This window comes from Lagenorhynchus albirostris, chromosome 6 (genome assembly GCF_949774975.1).
Source record: "Lagenorhynchus albirostris chromosome 6, mLagAlb1.1, whole genome shotgun sequence".
Taxonomy (NCBI): domain Eukaryota; kingdom Metazoa; phylum Chordata; class Mammalia; order Artiodactyla; family Delphinidae; genus Lagenorhynchus; species Lagenorhynchus albirostris.
Genome location: NC_083100.1, coordinates 64,019,159 through 64,041,715, shown reverse-complemented (window position 1 = coordinate 64,041,715; position 22,557 = coordinate 64,019,159). Strand labels below are relative to the sequence as shown.

Below are 22,557 nucleotides of genomic sequence, written 5' to 3'. Positions count from 1 at the left end.
TTGGATTCCTTTTATTTCTTTTTCTTCTCTGATTGCTGTGGCTAAAACTTCAAACACTATGTTGAATAATAGTGGTGAGAGTGGGCAACCTTGTCTTGTTCCTGATCTTAGTGGAAATGGTTTCTGTCTTTCACCATTGAGGACAATGTTGGCTGTGGGTTTGTCATATATGGCCTTTATTATGTTGAGGAAACTTCTCTCTATGCCTACTTTCTGGAGGGTTTTTATCATAAATGGGTGTTGAATTTTGTGAGAAGCTTTCTCTGCATCTGTTGAAATGATCATATGGTTTTTCTTCTTCAATTTGTTAATATGGTGTATCACATTGATTGTTTTGCATATATTGAAGAACCTTTGCATTCCTGGGATAAACCCCACTTGATCATGGTGTATGATCTTTATAATGTGCTGTTGTATTCTGTTTGCTAGTATTTTCTTGAGGATTTTTGCAACTATGTTCATCAGTGATATTGGCCTATAGTTTTCTTTCTTTGTGACATCTTTGTCTGGTTTTGGTATCAGGGTGATGGTGGCCTTGTAGAATGATTTTGAGAGTGTTCCACCTTCTGCTATATTTTGGAAGAGTTTGGGAAGGATAGGTGTTAGCTCTTCTCTAAATGTTTGATAGAATTCGCCTGTGAAGCCATCTGGTCCTGCGCTTTTTTTTGTTGGAAGATTTTTAACCACAGTTTCAATTTCAGTGCTTGTGATTGGTCTGTTCATATTTTCTGTTTCTTCCCTGTTCAGTCTTGGCAGGTTGTGCATTTCTAAGAATTTGTCCATTTCTTCCAGTTTGTCCATGTTGTTGGCATATAGTTGCTTGTAGTAATCTCTCATGTTCCTTTGTATTTCTGCAATGCCAGTTGTTACTTCTCCTTTTTCATTTCTAATTCTATTGATTTGAGTGTTCTACCTTTTTTTCATGGTTTTTTTTTTTTTTTTTTTTTTTTTTTTTTGGGCAGTACACGGGCCTCTCACTGTTGTGGCTCATGGGCCTAGCCACTCTGCAGCATGTGGGATCTTCCCGGACCGGGGCACGAACCCGTGTCCCCTGCATCAGCAGGCGGACTCTCAACCACTGTGCCACCAGGTAAGCCCTTCCTTTTTTTCTTGATGAGTCTGGCTAATGGTTTATCAGTTTTGTTTATCTTTTGAAAGAACCAGCTGTTAGTTTTATTGATATTTGCTATCGTTTCCTTCATTTTCTTCATTTTCTTAAATGACAAAGGCTTGATATGTGACCCAAGATATGATGTATCCTGGAGAATGTTCCATGAGCACTTGAGAAGAATGTGTATTCTGTTGTTTTTGGATGGAATGTCCTATAAATATCAATTAAGTCCATCTTGTTTAATGTATCATTTAAAGCTTGTGTTTGCTTATTTATTTTCATTTTGGATGATCTGTCCATTGGTGAAAGTGGGGTGTTAAAGTCCCCTACTATGATTGTGTTACTGCCAATGTCCCTTTTTATGGCTGTTAGTATTTGCCTTATGTATTGAGGTGCTCCTATGTTGGGTGCATAAATATTTACATTTGTTATATCTTCTTCTTGGATTGATCCCTTGATCATTATGTAGTGTCCTTCTTTGTCTCTTGTAATAGTCTTTATTTTAAAGTGTATTTTGTCTAATATGAGAATTGCTACTCCAGCTTTCTTTTGATTTCCATTTGCATGGAATATCTTTTTCCATCCCCTCACTTTCAGTCTGTATGTGTCCTTAGGTCTGAAGTGGGTCTCTTGTAGACAGCATATATATGGGACTTGTTTTTGTATCCATTCAGCCGGTCTGTGTCTTTTGGTGGGAGCATTTAATCCATTTTCATTTAAGGTAATTATCAATATGTATGTTCCTATTACCATTTTCTTAATTTTGGGGGTTTATTATTGTAGGTCTTTTCCTTCTCTTGTGTTTCTTGCCTAGAGAAGTTCCTTTAGCATTTGTTGTAAAGCTGGTGTAATGGTGCTGAATTCTCTTAGCTTTTGTTTGTCTGTAGAGGTTTTAATTTCTCTGTCAAATCTGAATGAGATCCTTGCTGGGTAGAGTAATCTTGGTTTTAGCTTTTTCTGCTTCATCACTTTAAATATGTCCTGCCACTCCCTTCTGGCTTGCAGAGTTTCTGCTGAAAGATCAGGTGTTAACCTTATGGGGATTCTCTTGTGTGTTATTTGTTGTTTTTCCCTTGCTGCTTTTAATATTTTTTCTTTGTATTTAATTTTTGATAGTTTGATTAATACGTGTCTTGGCGTGTTTCTCTTTGGATTTATCCTGTATGGGACTCTCTGTGCTTCCTGGATGGGATTGACTATTTCCTTTCCCTTATTAGGGAAGTTTTCAACTATAATCTCTTCAAATATTTTCTCAGTCCCTTTCTTTCTCTCTTCTTCTTCTGGGACCCCTGTAATTTGAATGTTGGTGCATTTAATGTTGTCCCAGAGGTCCCTGAGACTGTCCTTAATTCTTTTCATTCTTTTTTCTTTATTCTGCTCTGCAGTAGTTGTTTCTGTTCTTTTATCTTCCAGGTCACTTATCCGTTCTTCCGCCTCAGTTGTTCTGCTATTGATCCCTTCTAGAGAATTTTTAATTTCATTTACTCTGTTGTTCCATCTCTGTTTGTTTGCTCTTTAGTTCTGGGTTCTTGTTAAACATTTCTTGTATTTTCTCCATTCTATTTCCAAGATTTGGGATCATCTTTACTGTCATTACTCTGAGTTCTTTTTCAGGTAGACCGCCTATATCCTCTTCATTTGTAAGGTCTGGTGCGTTTTTGCCTTGCTTCTTCATCTTGTTTGTTTCTCTGTCTTCACATTTTGCTTAACTTACTGTGTTTGGGGTCTCCATTTTGCAGGCTGCAGGTTTGTAGTTCCCGTTGTTTTTGGTGTCTGTCCCCAGTGGCTAAGATTGGTTCAGTGGGTTGTGTAGGCTTCCTGGTGGAGGGGACAGGTGCCTGTGTTCTGGTGGATGAGGCTGGATCTTGTCTTTCTGGTGGGCAGGTCCACGTCTGGTGGTGTGTTTTGGGGTGTCTGTGGCCTTATAACGGTTTTAGGCAGCCTCTCTGCTAATGGGTGGGGTTGTGTTCCTGTCTTGCTAGTTGTTTGGCATAGGGTGTCCACCACTGTAGCTTGCTGGTCGTTGAGTGGAGCTGGGTCTTGGCGTTGAGATGGAGATCTCTGGGAGATTTTTGCCGTTTGATATTATGTGGAGCTGGGAGGTCTCTTGTGGACCAGTGTCCTGAACTTGGCTCTCCCACCTCAGAAGCACAGCCTTGATGTGTGGCTGGAGCACGAAGAGCCTGTCATCCATACAGCTCAGAATGAAAGGGAGAATAAAAAGAAAGAAGGAAGGAAGAAGATAAAATAAAATAAAAATAAAGTTATTAAAATAAAAAATAATTATTAAAAAATATTTTTTAAGTAATAAAAAAGAAAGAAGAGAGCAACCAAACCAAAAAACAAATCCAGCAATGATAACAAGTGCTAAAAACTATACTTAAAAAAAAAAAAAGAACCGACAGAACCCTAGGACAAATGGTAAAAGCAAAGCTATATAGACAAAATCACACAGAGAAGCATACACATACACACTCGCAAAAAGAGAAAAAGGAAAAAATATATTTATATCGTTGCTCCCAAAGTCCACCTCCTCAATTTGGGATGATTTGTTGTCTATTCAGGTATTCCACAGATGCCGGGTACATCAAGTTGATGGTGGAGATTTAATCCACTGCTCCTGAAGCTGCTGGGAGAGATTTCCCTTTCTCTTTGTTCACACAGCTCCCAGGTTTCAGCTTTGGATTTGGCCCCGCCTCTGCGTGTAGGTCGCCTGAGGATGTCTGTTCTTTTCTCAGACAGGACGGGGTTAAAGGAGCAGGTGCTTCAGATCCTACCGAAGCCTGAGCCTCAGCTCCCAGCCCCCTCTCAGGCTGGTGAGTGCTGGTAGGCACCAATCCTCTGTGCGGGAATCTCTCCGCTTTGCCCTCCGCACCCCTGTTGCTGTGCTCTCCTCCAAGGCTCCGAAGCTTCCCCCCCTCCGCCACCCACAGTCTCCGCCCATGAAGGGGCTTCTAGTGTGTGGAAACCTTTCCTCCTTCACAGCTCCCTCCCACTGGTGTAGGTCCCGTCCGTATTCTTTTGTCTCTGTTTTTTCTTTTTTCTTTTGCCCTACCCAGGTACGTGGGGACGTTTCTTGCCTTTTGGGAGGTCTGAGGTCTTCTGCCAGCGTTCAGTAGGTGTTCTGTAGGAGTTGTTCCACATGTATATGTATTTCTGATATATTTGTGGGGAAGAAGGTGATCTCCACGTCTTACTCTTCTGCCATCTTGAAGCTCTGCCGCCATTGGTATTTTGATAGGGATTGCACTGAATCTGTAGTTTGCCTTGGGTAGTCTGGTCAATTTAACAATATTCTTCCAGTCTGTGAATGTGGTATCTTTCCATCTGATTGCATCATCTTCGATTTCTTTTATCAGTGATCTTATTTTCAAAAGAACTTATTTTTATAAAAATATTAAGGCATTTCTGTAATTTTCATTTTCTCATGGGTACGCTGTGAAGTATTCCACAGGTTACATGATACGTGATGCCACAACAAACTAAATGCAGAACTGAGAGTCTAGCTGTCTTCTATTGTTAGACTTTAAAGAGATTTACAAAAATGTAAAACAATGCCACACTTTTCACTGAATTGTTTTATGTGTTATCTTCCACTAAAAATTTTGTTTACATTAACATGTAATGGATTCATGCTTGCTTTAAAATAAATATTTTAAATGTTCTCACTTCATATCAAGCATCATGAATATCAATAGATAAATTAAAGCTCTTTGAGGTCCTCAATTTTTAAGAGTTTAAAGGAATCCAGAAAGCATAAAGTTTGAGTATTACTGCCCTAGGATGTTTCCCTCATATGTAAGGTTGAAGTGGGCTCATACCATGTCCATGTTCCAGGTGAAGGGAAGGGAGGCAGAGGAAGTGGAGAGAAAGCAACTTTCATTAAGGATATTGCCCAGAACCTGCTCTCAGTGCTTTTGCTCACATCTCATTGGCCAGAATATCATTCCATGGCCATGCCCAGTAAGGAAGAAGATTGGAGTTTTGCAGCAGCAGAAATTGCTAGCAAGCTATCTGAAGCTAGGAGAGGCATGAAACAGATCCTCTCCTCACAGCCCTCAGGAGGAACTAGCCCTCCTAACATGCTGAACTAGGACTTCTAGCTTCCAGAACCGCAAGAAAACGAACACCTATTGTTTAACCACGCAGTTTGTGGTATTTTATGGAAACCCTAGCAAACTAATACAGAATGTAAAGTAGCTTAAGAAAACTGCCCACTCAACCAATGAAAACAACCAGACATGGCAGAGATGCATTGGAGGAAAAAAACTTCTATGTTAAAAAAAAAAGTCTTTAACGTCTGTGTGTGTTCAACTGGCTTATTGATGACAGAAAGTCATCTGAATATCACCACTCTACTGGTCATGCATATTTATACTTATGTGCATTGCTTTGCCTCTTCTCTGGCTCCCAGACTAAGTATAAATGCAGGAATTGGACGTCTCCTTAAGGTCCCATTTATCTATGCTCAGTTTCCATTCAGGAATGTAATGGATGACACATGCTAATATATTAAGTGCTCTCACACTATAAACATGTTATGCTAAACAAGCATAACTGAGCTTCCAAAGCAAAAAAATAAACTCTTTTTATACATGAGAATGTGCCTGGTAAAATGTTTTTCTTCTGCTACTCTAGCACTGTCATTTTAGATTCAATATTATTTCTTAACAAGGTATTTTCTTTGTGATTGAACCTTGTAAAATTATAAGCCAGCATAAAAAGTTTACCATGTAGATCACTTCACAAGGTATATGTATATCAAGACATCAAGTTGCTAGACCTTAAATACATATAATTTAAAAAAAAATACATATAATTTTTGTCAGTTATACCTCAAAGCTAGAAAAGAAAAAGAAAAATGTTTACCATGTAGTCAGCTACAAAAAGCGTGGCAAATGTAAACTGATCAGGTACCAGTGGTCAGCTTGGTGGGTTCATTCAAGGGTCTATCATTCGGGACTCTGAAAGAATCACAGTTAACATGATGCGTGATTATACACTGCCTCCGTGTATCATTGAGGTATTCCTTTTACTAATTCCTCAGATGACTCAGCATTTATAGAAAACCAGCAAGTCACTGGAGTAGTATGGGAGGGATAATGTAGTTAAGGCTGCCACACCTGTCACAGTAAAGAGAAGGCAGCATGGCACAGTGGGAAGATCGTGAGCTTGAAGGTAAAATTATTTAAGTTCTTGCCTTGGCTCTGCCCCTGCCAAGCTGTGTGGGATGCAGGCCCTGAGCTTCACCTCTCTGGGCCCGGCTTTCTCCATATGCGAACAGACAGGACTAGAGCATAGAATTTCTCAGATTCATGACTTCTGTCAAAATATTCTCCTGAATCTGAGCTCTCAGGCATTATAATGTGTCTATTATTTGCAAGAGCCAAAAAATGGGAAGACACATTTTAAAGAGCTTAGTTTGACTCTTTTCACTGTTGGTGAATAAAAGGAGGAATCGACGAATATTTGTTGGGTGTCTACTTGTTTGGCGTATCCCGTAATGAGCTTGGAAAAACTCAATTACTATGTCATCTCCAAAGTTTGCTTCGGTTCTATGTTGGTAATTGAGATTGTGGATGAAAAAGCAGATGTATAGCTTCAGTTCCATTTATGCACGATTCTAACAAAATGCTTTGAACAGAAAAGCAGGTTTATGGTAGCCTTTATGGTGGACCAGTTTAGATTTTTTTCTTTCCCCTACTCTTTCAATCAAAACTGAAAATCCTGAACATTTATGTTCCTTTTAGTTAAATGGAGAGATTTTCTGGCTAGACATTCTGTATTTCCTAAAGTTCTATATATCAGTTTCTTTTAAAACATCAAGGATTGGGCTTCCCTGGTGGCGTAGTGGTTGAGAGTCCACCTGCCGATACAGGGGACGCGGGTTCGTGCCCCGGTCCGGGAAGATCCCACATGCCGCGGAGCGGCTGGGCCCGTGAGCCATGGGCCTGTGAGCCTGTGCATCCGGAGCCTGTGCTCCGCAATGGGAGAGGCCATAACAGTGAGAGGCCCGTGTACCGCAAAAAGAAAAGAAAAGAAAACATCAAGGATTCTTGGTACTCAGTTTAGGTGCTGTATAGAAATAATTGTTGGCTGTACACATTGTAATACAAGCAAAAAGTACATATCCACCAAAATATACGTAGACCTAGTTCCAGGCTAGGATGGTAGGAATAAAATAAGAGTGAACATTGCTCTCTATTTAGGATTGTCACAGACAAAAGGCTTAATGCCTTCACTAGAGAACAGTGTTTCACTACCACCTGGTTAGTTTGGCCTTTTGAAGTTGAGAAATATTGTACTTATGTGACTTTTCAGAAAAATTAAAATACTTGGAAATATATATGCTTCATTTCTGAGTTGTGGGCTCTTGTGGTTTTCATTATGGATTGATTTTTATATCTTGTGTTTAATAGTTTTTTTAAAAAAACACCCTGTGGCAGCTCTACCACATAAATAATACCAAGAGAAGTATATGGAGTAAAGAAATTCTTCAAGAAACAGTCAAATAGATCCAGGGCATTTTATGGGTAAAGAAAAAAATTAAGAGAACTTTGACTCTTTATTTTTTCATTTGTTCATGTCTTGTTTTATAGCCTTTCTAATTCAGCTTCCTTTCTGCACTACACAATGGCATGAATCCTTATAAAGCTTACCGTTAAAGCCGAACATATACTTAATTTTTAAAGACATGGATCTTCTCCAGAAGCCCTTCCAAATTACAGCACACTAGGGCAATTACATCCTGTCCCTGTTCAATCAAAGAGAAGCATTTATCTGAGAGATTTCCCATTTTTACCCAAATTATTCATTTTCACATCCCTGAAAGCATTTGGCAACAGAATTGTAATGTTCATTCACGTTAACGTATTCTGAAAACATTTAAGGAGACAGCGTGAGTCGCCTAAACCCTATATCAGTGCTACCAACTAATGACAACTCTCTGGGTTCTTGCTTCAGAAAACATTAGCTTCACTTTGTGAAGGAAACAGACTGAGACTTTGCCTCATCTGCTTGGCCTTAAAAGGGACGAATGGTGAGGGTGCTTTGCTAAATGACGATAGAAAGGCAACTCTAGAAATTATCAAAAGAATAATGTCTTGATAGGAAAGCCAGACAAAACTTGTGATAAACAGTCTACCTTAGACTAAGAATAAACACTTTTTATTTCCAAAAAAGCTCATCTTACTCCTCCCATGTTAGTGAAATATACATCCCAGTGAATTCAATTATTTTTTATATGAACCCTTTTGTCCCCCACCAAACACCTCTTTTTTATTTATTCAACTATTTTTTCCAGTTTTATTGGGAAATAATTGACATGTACCATGGTATAAAGTTTAAAGTGTACAATATAGTTTGATTTACATAGATTTTGAAATGATGACAATAGGTCTAACATCCATCATCTCATAGACACAACAAAAGGAAAAAAAATTCACCTGGTAATGAGAACTCTTACGGTCTACTCTTTTAACAGATTTCCTATACTGTATATCATACAGCAGTGTTAACTATATCATGTTGTAGCTTACATTCCTAGTACTTGCTTGTAACTGGAAGTTTATACCTTTTGATCAACTTCCTCCAATTCCCCCTCCCCTCACCCCTCATTATCCCCTCTAATAACCAGTCTGATCTCTGATCTTTTTGTATGAGTTTGGTGTGTTAGTTTTTAGATTTCCTGTATAAGTGAGATCATACAGTATTTGTCTTTCTCTAATTTATTTCACTTAGTATAATGCCTACAAGATCCATCTATGTTGTTGCAAATGGTAGAATTTGCTCATTTTTTTAATAGCTGAACAATATTCCATTGTATATGATACCACATCATCTTTATCCATTCATCCCTTGATGGACATTAGGTTGTTTTCATGTCTTGGCTGTTGTAAATAATGTTATGAACCTGGGATTACAGATATCTGAGTTAGTGTTCTCATTTCCTTTGGATATGTTCCCAGAAGTGGACTTCCTGGATCATATGGTAGTTCCATTTTTAATTTTTTGAGGAAACTTTGTACTGTTTTCCAAAGTGGCTGCACCAATTTACAATCCCACCAACACAAGGGTTCCCTTTTCTCCACGTCCACATCAGCATTTGTTTCTTGTCTTTTTGATAATGACCATTATAACAGGCGTAAGGTGATATCTCATTGTGGTTTTAATTTGCAATTCCCTAATTACTAGTGATATTGAGCATCCCTTCATGTACCTATTGGCCATTTGTATATCTTATTTGAAAAAATGTCTTTTGAGGGGTTTTTTTTGCCCATTTTTATATTGGATTACTTGGTTTTTTGCTAAACTGTATGAGTTCTTTATATATTTTATAAATAACAGATACATGGTTTGCAAATACTTTCCTATTCCATAGGTTGTCTTTTCACTTTGTTGAGAGTTTCTTTTGGTATGCAGAAGCCTTTTAGTTTGATGTAGTCCGTGTATTTATTTTTGCTTTTGTTGCTTGTACGTTAGGTATGACTTCAAAAAATTCATTAAAAAGACCCATGTCAAGGAGCTTTTTTCCTGTGTTTTCTGCTAGAAGTTTCATGATTTCAGTTCTTACATTTAAGTATTTCATCCATTTTGAGTTAATTGTTATGAGTGGTATAAGATAGGGGTCAAGTTTGATTCTTTTACATGTGAATAATCTATTTTCCCACTGCCATTTATTGAAGAGACTCTTTTCTCCATTGAGTATTCTTGGCTCCATTGTCAAATATTAGTTGGCCTTGTATGATTTATATGTTGGCTGGGTGCTTGTCGTTTATGGCCTTTATTATGTTGAGATATGTTCCTTCTATGCTTAATTTGTTAGGCATATGCTTGATTCGGTTCCATTGGTCTCTTTGTCTTTTTTTAATCCCAGTACCATACTATTTTAATTACTATAGCTTTATAGTATAGCTTGAAATCAGGAAATGTGATGCCCCCTTCATTGTTCTTCTTTCTTATTATTTTGGCTATTCAGGGTTTTAGGTGGTACTATACAAATTTTAGGAGTGTCTTTTTCTATTTCTGTAAAAAAAAAAAATGCCATTAGAATCTTATTTTTTTAACTTTTATTGAAATATAGTTGATTTACAATGTTGTGTTAGTTTCAGTTGTACAGCAAAGTGATTCAGATATATGTACATATATATATAGATAATTTTTATTTATATATATTTCGATTATTTTCCATTATAGGTTATTATAAGATATTGAGTGTAGTTCCCTGTGCTGTACCGTAGGACCTTGTTAGTTATCCAATTTGTATATAGTAGTGTGTATATTTTAATCCCAAACTCCAGGGATTGCATTGAATCTACAGGTGGCTTTTGGTAGTACTGACATTTCAACAATATTAATCTTCCAATCCATGAGCATGAATACCTTTCCATTTATTTGTGTCTTCTATTTCTTTCATCAATGGAAATGTAATTTTCAGAGTAGAAATTTTTCACCTCTTTGGTTAAATTTATTACTATTTTATTTTTAATGTTATTATAAATGGGATTTATTTATTTTTCATAAAATTCATTGTTAGTATATAGAAATGCTGCTGATTTTTGTATGTTAATTTTGTATCCTGCAACCTTACCAAATTCATTGATTAGTTCTAACAGTTTTTTGGTGGAGTTTTTAGGACTTTCTATATATAAAATCATGTCATCTGCAAATAGAGACAATCTGACTTCTCCCTTTTTAATTCTGATGCCTTTGTTTCTCTTGCCTGACTGCTCTAGCTAAGACTTCCAGTACTATGTTGATTAGGTGTGGTGAGAGTGGGCACACTTGTCTTTTTCCTGATCTTAGAGGAAAAGCTTTAAACTTTTCACCATCGAGTATAGTATTGGCTGTGGGCTTGTCACTTGTTGTCTTTTATTATGTCAAGTTATGTTCCTTCTAGGCCTAATTGTTAAGTGTTTTTATCATGAACAGATATTGAATTTTATCAAATGCTTTTTCTTTGTCCATTGAGATTATCATATGATTCTTTTCTTTCATTCTGTTAACGTAATGTATCACATTGATTTACATACGTTGAACGGTCCTTTCATCCCAGGGATAAATTCCACTTGATCATGGTGGATGATCCTTTTAATGTGACTGCTAAACTTGGTTTTGCTAGTATTTTGTTGAGAATACTTGCAACTACATTCATTAGGGATATTGGGCTGTAGTTTTCTTTTCTTGTAATGTCCTTATCTGGCTTTGGTATCAGGATAATGCTGGCCTTGTAAAATGAGTTTGGAAGTGTTCCCTCTTCAATTTTTTGGAAGAGTTTGAGAAGGATTTGTCTTAGTTATTCTCAAAATGTTCAGTAAAATTCACCAGTGAAGCAATCTGGCCCTTGGCTTTTCTTCATGGGGAGGTTTTAGATTACTGATTCAATTTCCTTACTAGTAATTGGTCTATTCAGATTTTCTATTCCTGATTCAGCCATGGTAGGTTGTATGTTTCTAAGAATTTTTCCATTTCTTCTAGATTATCCAGCTTGTTAGCATATACTTGTTCACAGTATCATCTTATGATCTTTTGTATTTCTGTGGTATCAGTTGTAATGTCTCCTTTTTCATTTAAAATTTTGATTTGGGTCTTCTCTCCTTTTTCCTTGGATAGTCCAGCTTAGAGTTTGTCAGTTTTGTTTCTTTTCAAAGAACCAACTCTTAGTTTGCTTAATAGTTTCTATTTTCCTGTTCTCTGTTTCTTTAATTTCTGCTCTAATCTTTATTTCCTTCCTCCTGCTAACTTTTGGCTCAGCTTGTTATTTTTCAAGTTCCTAAGGAATAGAATTAGTTTGTTTATTTGGGATCATTCTTGCTTCTTAATGTAAGTGTTTATTGCTATAAACTTCACACTTAGAACTGCTTTTCTCTGCATCCCATAAGTTCTGATATGTTTTGTTTACATTTTGATTTGTCTCAAACTTTTCTATCTTTAATTTCTTCTTCGATCCATTGGTTGTTCAGGAAAGTGTTTAATTTCCATGTATTTGTGAATTTTTTCCAGTTTTCCTCTTGTTATGATTTCAGTCTTATTGAAGAATTGTTTTATGGCCTAACATTTGGTCTCTCCTAAAAAATGTTCCATGTGCACTCAAGAATAATGTGAATTCTGCTGTTGACTAGAATGTTCTACATATGTCTGTTAGGTCATTTGGACTGTATTGTTGTTTAAATACACTGTTTCCTTGTTCTCCATCAGAATGATCTATCCATTGTTGAGAGTGGAGTATTAAAATCTCCAACTATTATTGTATTGATATTTATTTCTCCTTTTAGATTTGTTAGTTTTTGTTGTATGTATTTTGGCACTTTGATGTTGGATGCACAAATATTTACAATTGCTATAACATTATGGATTGACTTTTAAAAAATTATATAATGGATAATGACCTTCTTATTTATTTATTTATTTTTATGATTTTTAGTTTAAAGTCCATTTTGTCTGATGTAAGTATAGCTACCCCTACTTTTTTTTGTGGGGAGTAGGGGGGGTTACCATTTGCTTGGATTGTCTTTTTCCATTCCTTCTCTCTGTTTGTGTGTGCCTTTATGGTTAAAGGGAGTCTCTTTAAGGCAGCATATTTTTGGAGCTTGTTTTCTTATCCATTCAGCCATTCTGTGTCTTTTGATTGGAGAATTTAATATGTTTACAGTAATTATTGATAGGCAAGAACTTATTATTGCCATTTTGTTGTCTTCTGGTTGTTTTGTAGATTCATTGTTCCTTGTTTCTTACCCTGCTATCTTTTTTCATGTTTTGATGTCTTTTGGCATCAGTATTCTTTGACTTCTTTATCTTGTTCTTTTGTGAAATTGTTACTGATTTTTCCTTTGTCATTACCATGAAGATTACCTAAAATACCTTAAAATTATAACACTCTATTTTAAATTGATAACAACTTCATTTCAGTAGAATTCCTAAACTTTACACTTTTACTTCTCCTATCCCTCACATTTTAGATTATCGTTAAAATGTACATACTTTTACATTGTAAAACTAAGAACAGGTTTTTGTATTTATGGGTATTTTTACATTTATTTTTAACTTTTAGTGTTGTTAGTATATTATACACCCCCATTAATATATTGTAGACTCTAACTTTCACTATATATTTATCATTACTAGTGAGTTTTATGCTACCTTTTTATGTTTTTATGACACTAATTAGCATCCTTTTACTTGCAATCAAAACTGCCTTTCACCATTTCTTGTAAGACAGGTCTAGTGATAATGAACTCCCTCAGCTTTTGTATGGCAAACTATCCTTCCTTCATTTCTGAAGGACAGCTTCAAAGAGTATAGAATTCATGGTGAGTGTTTTTCTTTCAACATTTTGTATTTGTCTTCCCATTCTCTTCTGGCCTGAAAATTTTCTGTTGAGAAATATGCCAGTAGTCTTATGCTGACATATTTCTCAGCAGAAACCCCTTGTGGGGGTTCCCTTGTATGTAACTCCTCCCTTTTGCTACTTTTATTTATGTTCTTTTATTTTTTATCAAGGTATAGTTTAAAATGTCATAATAGAAAAATATCACAATAGTTTCAGGTGTTCAACATAGTCATTCAAAAATTTTATAGACTATACTCCATTTAAAGTTATAAAATATTGGCTATATTCCCTGTGCTGTGCAATATATCCTTGTAGTTTATTTATTTTAATCATAGTAGTTTGTACTTCTTGTTCCCATACTCTTTCCTTTTTTTAAAAATTTTTTTGAATTTTATATTATTTTTTTTTTATACAGCAGGCTCTTATTAGTCATCAATTTTATACACATCAGTGTATACATGTCAATCCCAATCGCCCAATTCATCACACCACCATCCCCACACCACCACCGCTTTCCCCCTTTGGTGTCCATACATTTGTTCTCTACATCTATGTCTCAACTTCTGCCCTGCAAACCGGTTTGTCTGTACCATTTTCCTAGGTTCCACATACATGCGTTAATATACGATATTTGTTTTTCTCTTTCTCACTTACTTCACTCTGTCATACAGAGTCCATCCACGTCTCAACAAATGACTCAATTTTGTTCCTTTTTATGGCTGAGTAATATTCCATTATATATATGTACCACAACTTCTTTATCCATTCGTCTGTCAGTGGGCATTTAGGTTGCTTCCACGACCTGGCTATTGTAAATAGTGCTGCAATGAACATTGGGGTGCATGTGTCTTTTGGAATTATGTTTTTCTCTGGGTATATGCCCAGTAGTGGGATTGCTGGATCATATGGTAATTCTATTTTTAGTTTTTTAAGGAACCTCCATACGGTTCTCCATAGTGGCTGTATCAATTTACATTCCCACCAACAGTGCAAGAGGTTCCCTTTTCTCCACACCCTCTCCAGGATTTGTTGTTTGTAGATTGTTTGATGATGCCTATTCTAACTGGTGTGAGGTGATACCTCATTGTAGTTTTGATTTGCATTTCTCTAATGATTAGTGATGTTGAACAGCTTTTCATGTGCTTCGTGGCCATTTGTATGTCTTCTTTGGAGAAATGTATTTCTTTGGAGAAATGTATTAAGGTATTCTGCCCAGTTTTGGATTGGGTTGTTTGTTTTTTTACTATCGAACTGCATGAGCTGTTTATATATTTTGGAGATTAATCCTTCGTCCATTCATTTGTTTGCAAATATTTTCTTCCATTATGAGGGTTGTCTTTCTGTCTTGTTTATGGTTTCCTTTCCATGCAAAAGCTTTTAAGTTTCATTAGGTCCCATTTGTTTATTTTTGTTGTCATTTCCATTACTCTAGGAGGTGGATCAAAAAAGATCTTCCTATCACTTATGTCAAAGAGTGTTCTTCCTATGTTTTCCTCTAAGAATTTTATAGTGTCCGTTCTTACATTTAGGTCTCTTATCCATTCTGAGTTTATTTTTGTGTATGGTGTTAGGGAGTATTCTAATTTCATTCCTTTACATGTAGCCGTCCAGTTTTCCCAGCACCACTTATTGAAGAGACTGACTTTTCTCCATTGTATATCGTTGCCTCCTTTGTCATAGGTTAGTTGACCATAGGTGCATGGGTTTATCTCTGGGCTTTCCACCTTGTTCAATTGATCTGTGTCTCTGTTTTTGTGCCAGTATCATAATGTCTTGATTACTGTAGCTTTGTAGTATAGTCTGAAGTCAGGGAGTCTGATTCCTCCAGCTCTGTTTTTTTCCCTCAAGACTGCTTTGGCAATTCGAGGTCTTTTGTGTCTCCATACAAATTTTAAGGTTTTTTGTTCTAGTTCTGTAAAAAAAATGCCATTGGTAATTTGATAGGGATTGCATTGAATCTGTAGATTGCTTTGGGTAGTATAGTCATTTTCACAATATTGATTCTTCCAATCCAAGAACATGGTATGTCTCTCCATCTGTTGGTATCATCTTTAATTTCTTTCATCAGTGTCTTATAATTTTCTGCATACAGGTCTTTTATCTATCTCCCTAGGTAGTTTTATTCCTAGGTATTTTATTCTTTTTGTTGTAATGGTACATGGGAGTGTTTCCTTAATTTCTCTTACAGATTTTTCATCATTAATGTATAGGAATGCAAGAGACTTCTGTGCATTAATTTTGTATCCTGCAACTTTACCGAATTCATTGACTACCTCTAGTAGTTTTCTGATGGCATCTTTAGGATTCTCTATGTATAGTATCATGTCATCTGCAAACAGTGACAGTTTTACTTCTTCTTTTCCAATTTGTATTCCTTATATTTCTTTTTCTTCTCTGATTGCCGTGACTAGGAGTTCCAAAAGTATGATGAATAATAGCGGTGAGACAGGACATCCTTGCCTTGTTCCTGATCTTAGCAGAAATGCTTACAGTTATTCACCATTGAGAATAATGTTTGCTGTGGGTTTGTCGTATATGGCCTTTATTATGTTGAGGAAAGTTCCCTCTATGCCCACTTTCTGGAGAGTTTTTATCATAAATGGGTGTTGAATTTTGTCAAAAGCTTTTTCTGCATGTATTGAGATGATCATATGGTCTTTCTTCTTCAGTTTGTTTATATGGTGTATCACATTGATTGATTTGCCTATATTGAAGAATCCTTGCATCCCTGGGATAAATCCCACTTGATCATGGTGTATGATCCTTTTAATGTGTTGTTGGATTCTGTTTGCTAGTATTTTGTTGAGGATTTTTGCATCTATATTCATAAGTAATATTGGTCTGTAATTTTCTTTTTTCGTAGTATCTTTATCTGGTCTTGGTATCAGGGTGATGGTGGGCTCATAGAATGAGTTTGGGAGTGTTCCTTCCTCTGCAATTTTTTGGAAGAGTTTGAGAAGGATGGGTGTTAGCTCGCCTCTAATGTTTCATAGAATTCACTTGTGAAGCCATCTGGTCCTGGACTTTTCTTTGTTGGAAGGTTTTTAATCACAGTTTCAATTTCATTACTTCTGATTGGTCTGTTCATATTTTCTATTTCTTCCTGGTTCAGTTGGAAGGTTATACCTCTCTAAGAATTTTTCCATTTCTTCCAGGTTGTCCATTTTATTGGCATAGAGTTGCTCATAGTAGTCTCTTAGGATGCTTTGTATTTCTGTGGTGTCTGTTGTAACTTCTTTTTCATTTATAATTTTATTGATTTGAGTCCTCTCCCTCTTTTTCTTGATGAGTCTGGCTAAAGGTTTATCAGTTTTGTTTATCTTCTCAAAGAACCAGCTTATAGTTTTATTGATCTTTGCTATTGTTTTCTTTGTTGCTATTTCATTTATTTCTGCTATGATCTTTATGATTTCTTTCCTTTGGCAAACTTTGGGTTTGTTTGTTGTTCTTTCTCTAGTTTCTTTAGGTGTAAGGTTAGATTGTTTATTTGAGATTTTTCTTGTTTCTTGAGGTAGGCTTGTATAGCTATAAACTTTCCTCTTAGAACTGCTTTTGCTGCATCCCATAGGTTTTGGATCATCGTTGTTTTCATTGTCATTTGTCTCTAGGTATTTTTTGATTTCCTGTTTGATTTCTTCAGTGATCTCTTGCTTATTTAGTAATGTATTGTTTAGCCTCCATGTGTTTGTGTTTTTTACGTTTTTTACCCTGTACTTGATTTCTAATCTCATAGCGTTGTGGTCAGATAAGATGCTTGATATGATTTCAATTTTCTTAAATTTACTGAGGCTTGATTTGTGACCCAAGATGTGATCTACTGTGGAGAATGTTCTGTGCGCGCTTGAGAAGAAAGTGTAATCTGCTGTTTTGGAATGGGATGTCCTATAAATATCAGTTAAATCTATTTGGTCTATTGTGTCATTTAAAGCTTGTGTTTCCTTATTAATTTTCTGTTTGGATGATCTGTCTATTGGTGGAAGTGAGGTGTTAAAGTCCTCCACTATTATTGTGTTACTGTCGATTTCCTCTTTTAGAGCTGTTAGCAGTTGTCTTATATATTGATGTGCTCCTATGTTGGGTGCATATATATGTACAGTTGTCATATCTTCTTGGGTTGATCCCTTGATCATTATGTAATGTCCTTCCTAGTCTCTTGTAACATTCTTTATTTTAAAGTCCATTTTATCTGTTAGGAGTATTGCTACTCCAGCTTTCTTCTGATTTCCATTTGCATGGAATATCTTTTTCCATCCCCTCACTTTCAGTCTGTATGTGTCCCTAGGTCTGAAGTGGGTCTCTTGTAGACAGCATATATATGGGTACTGTTTTTGTATCCATTCAGCAAGCCTGTGTCTTTTGGTTGGAGCATTTAATCCATTCACGTTTAAGGTAATTATTGATATGTATGTTCCTATGACCATTTTCCTAATTGTTTTGGGTTTGTTTTTATAGGTCCTTTTCTTCTTTTGTGTTTCCCGCTTAGAGAATTTCCTTTAGCATTTGTTGTACAGCTGGTTTGGTGGTGCTGAATTCTCTTAGCTTTTGCTGTTCCGTAAAGCTTTTGATTTCTCCATCGAATCTGAATGAGATCCTTGCTGGATAGAGTAATCTTGGTTGTACATTGTTCCCTTTCATCACTTTAAGTATATCATGCCACTCCCTTCTGACTTGTTGAGTTTCTGCTGAGAAATCAGCTGTTAACCTTATGGGACTTCCCTTGTATATTATTTGTCATTTTTCCCTTGCTGCTTTCAATAATTTTTCTTTGTCTTTAAGTTTTGCCAATTTGATTACTATGTGTCTCGGTGTGTTTCTCCTTGGGTTTCTCCTTATGGGACTCTCTGCTCTTCCTGGACTTGGGTGGCTATTTCCTTTCCCATGTTAGGGAAGGTTTCTACTATAATCTCTGCAAATATTTTCTCAGGTCCTTTCTCTCTCTCTTCTCCTTCTGGGACCCGTATAATGCAAATGTTGTTGCATTTAACATTGTCCCAGAGGTATCTTAGGGTGTCTTCATTTCTTTTCATTCTTTTTTCTTTGTTCCACGGCAGGGAATTTCACCATTCTGTCTTCCAGGTCACTTATCCGTTCTTCTGCCTCAGGTATTCTGCTATTGATTCCTTCTAGTGTTGTTTTCATTTCAGTTATTGTATTGTTCATCTCTGTTTGTTTGTTCTTTAATTCTTCTAGGTCTTCATTAAACATTTCTTGCATCTTCTCAATCTTTGCCTCCATTCTTTTACCGAGGTCCTGGATCATCTTCACTATCATTATTCTGAATTCTTTTTCTGGAAGGTTGCCTGTCTCCACTTCATTTAGTTGTTTTTCTGGGGTTTTATCTTGTTCCTTCATCTGGTACATAGCCCTCTGCCTTTTTCATCTTGTCTATCTTTCTGTGAATATGGTTTTTGTTCCACAGGCTGCAGGATTGTAGTTCTTCTTGCTTCTGCTGTCTTCCCTCTGGTGGATGAGGCTATAGAGGCTTGTGCAAGTTTCCTGATGGGAGGGACTGGTGGTTTGTAGAGCTGACTGTTGTTTGGTGGGCCGAGCTCAGTGAAACTTTAATCCCCTTGACTGCTGATGGATGGGGCTGGGTTTCCTCCCTGTTGGTTGTTTGGCCTGAGGCAACCCAACACTGGAGCCTACCTGGGCTCTTTGGTGGGGCTGATGACAGACTCTGGGAGGGCTTACACCAAGGAGTACTTCCCATAACTTCTGCTGCCCTTGTCCTTGTCCCCACGGTGAGCCACCGCCACCCCCTTCACCCCACCCCCCCACCTCCCCGTGCAGGAGACCCTCTAACACTAGCAGTTAGGTCTGGTTCAGTCTCCCCTGTGGTCACTGCTCCTTCCTCTGGGTCCCAATGTGCACACTACTTTGTGTGTGCCCTCCAAGAGTGGAGTCTCTGTTTCCCTCAGTCCTCTCAAAGTCCTGCAATCAAATCCCACTGGCCTTCAAAGTCTGATTCTCTAGGAATTCTGCCTCCCGTTGCTGGACCCCCAGGTTGGGAAGCCTGACGTGGTGCTCAGAACCTTCACTCCAGTGGGTGGACTTCTGTGGTATAAGTGTTCTCCAGTCTGTGAGTCACCCACCCAGCAGTTATGGGATTTGATTTTACTGTGATTGTGCCCCTTTACCATCTCATTGTGGCTTCTCCTTTGTCTTTGGATGTAGGGTATCTTTTTTTGGTGAGTTTCAGTGTCTTCCTGTCAAATGATTGTCCAGCAGCTAGTTGTGATTCTGGTGTTCTCACAAGAGGGAGTGAGAGCACGTCCTTCTACTCCGCCATCTTGGTTCAGGGGTCACTTCACTCTCCCCATACTCTTTTTTGCCCTCACTCCTCCCTCTCCCCACTGGTCACCACCAGTTTGTTCTCTAAATCTGTGACTTTGTTTCTGTTTTATTATATTCATTAGTTAGTTTTATTTTTTAGATTCCACTGTAAGTGGTAACATACAATATTTGTCTTTCTTTGTCTGACTTACTTTACTAAGCATAATACCCTTCAGGTCCATCCATGTTTTTGCAAATGACAAAATTTCATTTTTTTCTAAGGCTAAATAGCATTCCACTATGTGTGTATGTTTAATATATATCTATATTTAGATATAGATATCTCACCTCTTCACCCATCTGTTGATAGACAGGTTGCTTTCATGTCTTGGCTATTGTAATAATGCTGCTGTGAAAATTGGTGTGCATGTATCTCTTCAAATTAGTGTGTTTGTTTTCTTTTGATCTATACTCAGGAGTGGAATTGCTGCATCATTTAGTAGTTTTATTTTTAGTTTGTTGAAGAACCCCCATACTGTTTTTGATAGTGGCTGCACCAATTTACACTCACACCAACAGTAGACAAGGGTTCCCTTTTCTCCACATCCTCATCAACATTTGTTATTTGTGGTCCTTTTTGATCATAGCCATTGAGACAGGTGTGAGGTGATATTTCACTGTGGTTCTGATTTGCATTTCCCTGATTAGTGATGTCAAGCATCTTTTCATGTGCCTGTTAGCAATCAGTACATCTTGTTTGGAAAAATGTCTATTCAGGTCTTCTGCCCATTTTTGGATTGAGTTTGCTTTTTTGATATTTAGTAGTATGAGCTGTTTATATATTTTAGATATTAACCCCGTTATAGTCATCACCTGAAAATATTTTCTCCCAGTCTGTAGGCTGTTTTTCATTTTGTCAGTGGTTTCCTTTGCTGTGCAAAAGCTTTTAAGTTTAATTAGGTGCCATTTGTTTATTTTTGCTTTAGTTTCCTTTGCCTTAGGAAACAAAAAATATTACTGTGATTTATGTCAAGGAGTATTCTGCCTATGTTTTCTTCTAGGAGTTTTATGGTTTCTTGTCTTACCTTTAGGACTTTACTCCATGTTGAGTTCATTTTTGTATAAGATATGAAGAAATGTTCTAATTTCATTCTTTTACCTGTAGCTGTTCAGTTTTCTCAGCACCACTTATTGAAGAGATTGTCTTTTCCCCGTTGTAAATTCTTGCCTCCTTTATCATAGATTAGTTAACCGTAAATGTGCGGGTTTATTTATGAGCTCTCTATTCTTTCCCTTTGATCTATGTGTATGTTTTTGTTCCAGCACTATACTGTTTTGATTATCGTAGCTTTGTATTATACTCTGAAGTCAGGGAATGTGATACCTCTGGCTGTGTTCTTCTTTCTCAAGATTGTTTTGGCTGTTCAGGGTCTTTTGTGTTTACATACAAATTTTAGAATTATTTATTCTAATTGGGTGAGATATGTTCAGTATTTTGGTAGGAATTTCATCGAATCTGTAGATTGCCTTGGGAAGTATGATCATTTTAACAGTATTAATTCTCCAAGTCCATGAACATGGTATATCTTTCCATCTGTGTCATCTTCAGTTTTTTTCACAGTGTCTTATAGTTTTCCAAGTACAAATCTTTTTATCTCCCTAGTTAGACTTATTCCTAGGTATCCTTTTCTTTTTGATATGATGATAAATGGGACTCTTTTTAAAATGTCTTTCTGATAGTTCATAATCAGTGTACAGAAATGCAACATATTTCTGTATATTAATTTTGTGTCATGCAACCTTGCCAAATTCATTGAACTCTAGTAGTTTTTCAGTGGTGTCTTTAGGATTTTCTATGTATAGTACCATGTCATCTGAAAACAGTGACAATTTTACTTCTTTCTTTCCCATTTTTCTTATTTGATTTCTGTGGCTAGGACTTCCAATACTATGCTGAATAAAAGTGGGGAGAGTGGACATTCTTGTCTTGTTCCTGATCTTAGCAGAAATGCTTTCACCTTTTTATCAGAGTATGATTTTGGCTGTGGACTTCTCACATATGGCCTTTATTGCATTGAGGTGTGTTAACTCTTCACAAAGTGGGTATAAAGGATTAATCATAAATGAATGTTGAATTTTGTCAAAGGCTTTTTCTGCATCCATTGAGATGATCGTATTATTTTTATTCAATTTTTTAAACAGTCATAATCAACTTTATTGATTTTTACATAAATAGATTATAGAATGTCTTTGCAAACCATGTTTTCCCAACATATTTGTTGTGATACATGACATTTCTTTATAAAAGTATTTGTTAAATTTTTTTGTAGAGGAAATGGGGAAAAGTGAAGAAAGAGGAGGGAAAATAAGATTTCAAAACTAATCTTCAGTGATAGGCCTAAATATTTGGCAACTATTTCTTTTTATAGAAAATCATAGGGTTGTAACTTTGAAACATAAATGCATCAATTTAATTAAAAAGTCAGTAGGATCAAATATATTATTTGGGCATCAAATTTCCCTTTGTAAATATATTCAGTCACATAATTTTACACTTATTAAATAATGGTTTAAAACAGTAACCATCAAAATCTTTAAATAATCCCAGATCTGGATTAAATCATGGTAGTATTAATATTTTCTAAAATTCCAATTTATTCATCAGTAAAATGTAATATTTGACAGCATCTCCAGAAAATAAGTTTTCTATGTGTAGGAAGACGATAATTTTATAACACCTGCTATTAATCAGGCCACCGAGCTGCTAATACATTATATAACAATTTTTTTCACACCAGTGTTTCCACTTGAACAAAATACTACAAGTAGTCGTTATCATACAAAT

At 36.4% G+C, this 22,557-nt stretch overlaps 1 long non-coding RNA gene across 1 annotated transcript in view; it reads left to right on the top strand.

Moving 5' to 3' along the window:
* Positions 1-973: 973 nt before the first annotated feature.
* Positions 974-22,557, top strand: part of LOC132522327 (uncharacterized) — a 47,867-nt gene continuing 26,283 nt past the window's right edge. Inside the window, exon 1 of the long non-coding RNA XR_009541167.1 lies at positions 974-1,090. This is a non-coding gene — a long non-coding RNA (uncharacterized LOC132522327). The remainder of the gene's footprint in view (positions 1,091-22,557) is intronic.